The sequence below is a fragment of the Scyliorhinus canicula genome, chromosome 12 (genome assembly GCF_902713615.1).
Source record: "Scyliorhinus canicula chromosome 12, sScyCan1.1, whole genome shotgun sequence".
In the NCBI taxonomy this organism is placed as follows: domain Eukaryota; kingdom Metazoa; phylum Chordata; class Chondrichthyes; order Carcharhiniformes; family Scyliorhinidae; genus Scyliorhinus; species Scyliorhinus canicula.
The window spans coordinates 60,664,753-60,671,857 of NC_052157.1; positions in this window are offsets into that span (position 1 = coordinate 60,664,753).

Consider the following 7,105-nt stretch of genomic DNA (forward strand, 5'->3'; position numbering starts at 1 on the left):
CGCGCTCCCCCAGGGCCCCACGCGGCACACAGACCTCTCTGCCCCCGCTCCCGGCAACCACGAGCGACCCACAGACCCCTCTGCCCCCGCTCCCGGCCACCACGAGCGACCCACGGACCTCTCTGCCCCTGCCTCTAGCCACCACGGGTGACCCACGGGCGCCACCATTTTGGGTCCCGGACGCCACATATGGGTCCCAGGCACCGCCATCTTGGGGCCCCGACTCCACGTGTGGGTCCTGGGCGCCGCCATCGTGGGGCCCTGACTCCACGTGCGGCCGACGGGCGCCGCCATTTTGGACCAATGCAGAGGACCCCACCAGCGACTACTCCGCAAGCGAAGACAACCCAGACCTCCTGCCACGACTCGCTGCAGTGACCCTCGACCAGTTGCGACCACGCACGCTCTCCAGGGCGACGACACAGATCCTTCTCAATGGACACGAAACGAGCTGCCTACTAGACTCCGGGAGCACAGAGAGTTTTGTCCAGCCCGATATGGTAAGACGCTGCACGTCCCTGTTCACCCAGTCAAGCATAAGATCGCTCTAGCTTCAGGTTCGCACTCCGTCCACATCACCGTGTGCTGCGTAGCGGACCTCACGGTCCAGGGGAGGGTTTTTCAAAATTACAAACTCCTCGTCCTCCCCCACCTCTGCGCACCGGCACTCTTAGGACTGGATTTCCAGTGCAACCTGCAGAGCTTGACCTTTACATTCAGCGGCCCTATTCCCCCCCCCTTACTGTCTGCAGCCTCGCGTCCCTCAAAGGGGCAGCATGGTAGCATTGTGGATAGCACAATCGCTTCACAGCTCCAGAGTCCCAGGTTCGATTCCGGCTTGGGTCACTGTCTGTGCGGAGTCTGCACATCCTCCCCGTGTGTGCGTGGGTTTCCTCCGGGTGCTCCGGTTTCCTCCCACAGTCCAAAGATGTGCAGGTTAGGTGGATTGGCCATGATAAATTGCCCTTAGTGTTCAAAATTGCCCTTAGTGTTGGATGGGGTTACTGGGTTAGGGGATAGGGTGGAGGTGTTAACCTTAGGTAGGGTGCTCTTTCCAGGAGCCGGTGCAGACTCGATGGGCCGAATGGCCTCCTTCTGCACTGTAAATTCTATGTAAAAAAAAAAGTGGACCCCCGATCCCCCCCCCCCCTTCCTTGTTTGCGAACCTCACCCCGGATTGCAAACCCGTCGCCACTAGGAGCAGACTATACAGTGCCCAGGGCCGGACTTTCATCAGGTCCGAGGTCCAGAGTCTACTAAAGGAAGGAGTCATCAAGGCCAGCAACAGTCCCTGGCGAGCCCAAGTGCTGGTAGTTCGGACTGGCGAGAAAAAACTGAATGGTCATTGACTACAGTCAGACCATCAACAGGTTTACACAGCTGGACGTGTACCCTCTCCCTCGTATTTCCGACCTGGTTAACAGGATCGTGAAGTACAAAGTCTTCTCCACGGTGGACCTTAAGTCCACCTATCATCAGCTACCCTTCCGCGCGAGTGACTGCAAGTACAATGCGTTCGAGGCAGATGGACGCCTCTATCACTTTCTAAGGGTTCCATTCGGTGTCACAAATGGGGTATCGGTCTTCTAACGGGAGATGGACCGAATGGTTGACCAGTACGGTTTCCGGGCGACCTTCCCGTATCTCGATAATGTCACCATCTGCGGCCACGACCAGCAGGACCATGACATCAACCTCCAAAAATTCCTCCGAACCGCAAAACTCCTTAACCTCACATATAATAAGGATAAGTGTGTGTTTAGCACCGACTGTCTAGCCATCTTCGGCTACGTAGTGCGTAACGAAGTGATAGGCCCCGACCCCAAACTCATGCGCCCCCTGATGGGACTCCCTCTCCCCAATTCCCTCAAAGCCCTCAAACGCTGTCTGGGGTTCTTTTCTTATTATGCCCAGTGGGTCCCGAACTATGACGACAAAGCCCGCCCCCATATCCGATCCAACACATTTCCCCTGTCGATGGAGGCCCGCCAGGCCTTTAGCCGCATCAAAGCGGATATCGCAAAGGCCATGATGCATGCTATCGACGAGTCCCTCCCATTCCAGGTCGAGAGCGACGCGTCGGATGTTGCTCTGGCGGCCACCCTGAACCAAGAGGGCAGACCCGTGGCCTTCTTCTCCCGGACCCTCCACGCTTCCGAACTCCGCCATTCCTCGGTGGAAAAGGAGGCACAGGCCATAGTCGAAGCTGTGTGATATTGGAGGCACTATCTGGCCGGCAGGAGGTTTACCCTCCTCACAGACCAACGGTCAGTAGCCTTCATGTTCGATAATGCACAGAGGGGCAAGATCAAGAACGACAATATCTTGCAGTGGCGGATCGAGTTGTCCACGTACAACTACAATAGCTTGTATCGTCCTGGGAAGCTCACCGAGCCTCCTGATGCCCTGTCCCGCGGTACCTGCACCAGCGCGCAGATTGACCGCCTCCGGACCCTCCACGCGGACCTCTGCCATCCAGGGGTAGCCCGCTTCTATCACTTCATCAAGACCCGCAACCTGCCCTACTCCATCGAAGAGGTCAAGACTGTAACCAGGGAAAGCCACATTTGCGCAGAGTTCAAACCACACTTCTACCGCCCCGAGCAAACGCACCTTGTAAAGGCGTCCCGCTCTTTTGAACGTCTTAGTATGGACTTCAAGGGTCCCCTCTCCTCCAACAACCGCAACACCTACTTCTTAAGTGTGATTGACGAGTACTTCCGCTTCCCTTTCGCCATCCCCTGCCCCGACATGACCACGACAACCATCATCAAGGCCCTCCTCTCCATTTTCTCCCTGTTCGGTTACCCCGCGTACATCCACAGCGACCGGGGGTCCTCTTTTATGAGCGACGAACTGCGTCAATTCCTGCTCAGCAGGGGCATCGCCTCTAGCAGGACGACCAGTTATAACCCTCGGGGTAACGGGCAGGTCGAACGGGAGAATGGCACAGCCTGGAAGACCGTCCTACTGGCCCTACGGTCCAGAATCTCCCTATCTCCCACTGGCAAGAGGACATCCCCGACGCCCTCCATTCAATTCGGTCTCTCCTCTGCACTGCCACGATCCAAACACCTCATGAACGTCTTCTTGTTTATCCCTCGGACGTCGTCCTCAGGATCCCCACTCCCGACCTGGCTGACAACCCCCGGGCCCATCTTGCTCCGGAAGCATGTGCGGGTGCACAAGTCCGACCCGTTGGTGGAACGAATCCAGTTACTCCACGTTAACCCGCAGTACGCGTACGTGGAGTATCCTGACGGTCGGCAGGACACGGTCTCCCTTCGAGACCTGGCACCCGCCGGCGTGCGGCCTCAACCCCCCACACCACCACCCTCCTCCCAGTCCCAACCCCCCCCCCCCCCCACCCGGTGCCCCCAGCGCCCCCGCAACCCAGCACACAGGAACCCCCTCCCCCGCCAGAGCTTTGCTAGCGCCGACCAGGGGTACGGGCACAGGATCACGACTGCCGCTCCCGGAGTCAAGGACGGCCACCGGCCCGACGTCACCGTCACCGCTGCGACGGTCCAGCAGAACATCGAGGGCGCCCGACAGACTGATCGAGTCGATCTGATGTTCCACTGGACTTTTCTCGAACTCCTCGTGTCATTCAGAGTTCCAATGTACAAGTTGCACATTTTTCTCATTTAAAAAAAAAACTTTGTTTACTGTTCATTGCTGTTCATTGCATCTGCACAGTCGTTGCGAGCCAGTGGGCAGCCACCAGTTATCTCGGTACACCTCGTTCTCTCTGGTCATACCACCAGTCCAACAGCCCTCCCTCCCCCACCTTTGACTTACTCCTGCTCAACCCCCCCCCCCCCCCCGGCTTCTTTCTCCACAAGGGGTGAATGTGGTGGTATGACTAGGAGGTTTACGGTACCTCTGAGTAGTGCTGCCATTGGTGCAGAGGACTTGCTGCCTATTGTCTCAGGCCGGTCATGTGCCTCTCTGCCGATTGGCTGAGGCTAATCATGTGACTGCTCACTGATTGGCCGAGAGGCAAGTAATCCCGCCTACGAGGCAGGGTATAAGAACCCGTAGGACCCGGCAGTCGGCCTTTCTCTGTAAGTCAACTGCCGGGTACACAACTAGTTCATTAAAGCCTGATATTTGGAACTTCATCACGACTCAAGTCCAATTGATGGTACATCAATCTCCCAAACTGCCATGTGTCCATAAACCCCATCAACTCTTTCACTGTAGCCAAAACTTTCAGGGACCTCGCGCACGACCGGTGTAACCCAGGATCCTGAACCATAATCAGCCGATGCGTGTCCGGGTCCGGAATCTTCCCTAAAAATTCCACATCATCCCAATTTGGGGCATAAACATCCACATCATCCCAGTTTGTGGCATTAACATTCATTATAGGCATCCCCTCCAACTTCCTGCTAACCATCACATACCTGCCCTCCCAGGTCGACTACGATGCTGCTGACCTCAAAGGCAGTATGACCACCACTGCCTCTTCCCGCGTCTCCTTTTCCAACCTCGAGTGAAACACCTACCCCACCCACCCCTTCCTTAGCCACGTTTGATCCCCCAGCTTCAGATGTGGGTCCTGAAGAAACATTACGTCCCACCTTCAAATTTTAAGTGTGCGAGAACGCGCGACCATTTAGCCAGCCCATGTACATTCCACATCATCAACTGGGTCGGGGGTCTACCTGCTCCCTCCCCCTTCCTTGCCAGTCAGCCATTTCCCTTCTTTACCCAGCTACATCCAGTCCCAGCTCCCCTCCATGTCCTCCCCAAGATGTCCACTGCAATCCCTCCTTACCTAACTGCGCCACACCAACATTTCCCACCAACATCCTTCCCCATCCCCCCATAACCAAACAAAAAAAAAACAAACCACCCCCCTCCTGTCAAAGCCCACTTCACTCCCGTTAACTAGTGTTGGTCGTTCTGGGTGAGTGTGCTGAACACTCAATTTGGCTCTGTTTCTTTTCTAAGCTCTGGAGTCGCCAGGTGTCGTTAAGACACTGCCACAAGCTTCCAGGTGAGGTTCAAAGCAATAAAACCATACACCAATTAGTAAGTCCAAACAACTGAGTTTATTATAATACAATTATAATAACTACCCATGCACACGCTATAAGGATTAAACTTACTCCAACCGCTAAATAACTAATACTTATCTCGAAGGAACTGCTGGGTCAGGAAACAAGGCCTCTTGCTCTGCTCTGGTCTGCAGACTTCAGGTTGGTATCAATTAAAAAGGGGTCAGGAGTGCCTATCTCTGGTAGCGATCGTTGGGAGGCACTTACTTGTTGGTGGCTGCTGTCCGAAGGCTGGAGCAGAAGACTGAACCATGTATGGGACCTTTCTTTTATAGGTCCCAGGGGATCCGCGCCCCTTTGGGCAGACTCCTTTACCTGCTTGGAATCGATTGGGTCTCTTCCCAATCGATATGTTTGAACCCCCCAATCATGGGGCAGTTCCTCGGTCACTGGGGCGGTTCTTGGGACTTATTGTTTCGGGCTTCTCTGGCGCCAAAGGGTCTGGCCTTCCATTGAATGTATCGATCTGTGTTTAACTTGTTTCCACTGTATCTGGGGATCGCCCGGTATCGCCTCATTTGTATGTTAACTGGTTTCTTTTCACAGTGCTGTCTGGTTTCTGCAACAGTCAAAACTGGTTTCTGCAGTCGTCCCAATATACAATTGCTTTGCAAGCTGCTTGCTTTACAACATGTACATTTTCCCTGCATTCCTTGCAATCTTCCATTTTGTGTTGGGCAGTGGCCACCCCAGGTGGCTACACTAGTCAACCAGCTGTCGTTGGTGGTCCCCGCCGTTCGCTTCCGTCAACTCCCCTCCCCCCTGCCGGGTCGGAGAATAGCCGGAGGAGTGGTGTGAATCCCACCCCGCTGCCTGCCGAATTCTCCGCGCCAGGGATTTGGCGGGCATGGGAATCGCGCTACACCGGTCGGCGGCCGCTCGCAGCGGCCCCCTGGCGTTTCTGCGGCCGGTAATGGGCTGAGTGGCCACCCGTTTCCGGCCAGTCCCACTGGCGTATATTACACCAGGTATTTGCCGGCTGGACCTGGCTGCGCGGACGGCCTCCAGGGTCCTCGGTGGGGCGTGGGGCGATCTGGCCCCCGAAGGTGCATCCACGGTGGCCTGGCCTGCAATCAGGGCCCACCGATCCGCGGGTGGGCCTGTGCCATGGGGGCACTCTATTCTTCCGCGTCGGCCGCTGTGGACCTTTGTGACGACCGATGCGGAGATGAACCCCCCTGTGCATGTGCTGGCATCATCCCAGCGCACGCTAGTGCTCCCGTGCATGCGCAAACTCGTGTCGGCCGGCGGAGGCCCTTCGGCGATGGTTGGCGTGGCGCCAAGCCCCTTCCCCACCGGCCGGCGTGGCGCAAACCACTCCGCCGCTAGCCTAGCCCCTGAAGGTGCGGAGCATTCCGCACCTTTGGGGTGGCCTGATGCCGGAGTGGTTAACACCACTCCTCGGCACCGGAGTTGCCCGCCCCACCGATTCCCGCAGAATCCCACCCCTGCTCTTCACGCCCCCACCCCAAACCCAAAGATAAAAGAAAGCACACTCACCATCTCCGCAGCCATTCTCATTAAATTCACCAATACACAAATGAATCCACATTTTCCACATTGAACATCTCCACAGCTCAGTGTCCTCACACACCTCCCAGTCCATGGTCTCTGATAAATTCACTCGCCTCCTCCGGCATATCAAAATAAAAGTCCCGATTATGATTTGTGATCCACAGACGAGCAGGGTACAACACCCCCTCCTTGTAGACGGCAGCCTTGATCCGACTGTAGCCAGCCTGCCGCTTGAATAACAGGTCCTGGTGTTATGGGCCAGGGTTTAGAGAACTCCAAAGTATATCATGCAGTTCACCTGACCCACAATTTTTACTAGATTGTGGTATGGGGAGCACACGGCCCACTCTACAGGTGTGGTGCAGCAGAAATGGAAAAGTATTTTTTAAAGCAAAACAATGTTTATTCGAGTTAACCTTTTTAAAACATACAGTGAACATTTTAGCAGCCATTTATTCAAATACAACCCCCAAAGACTACAACACTAAGTAAAACTTTAAGCTTTCCTTTTTAACATCCATACG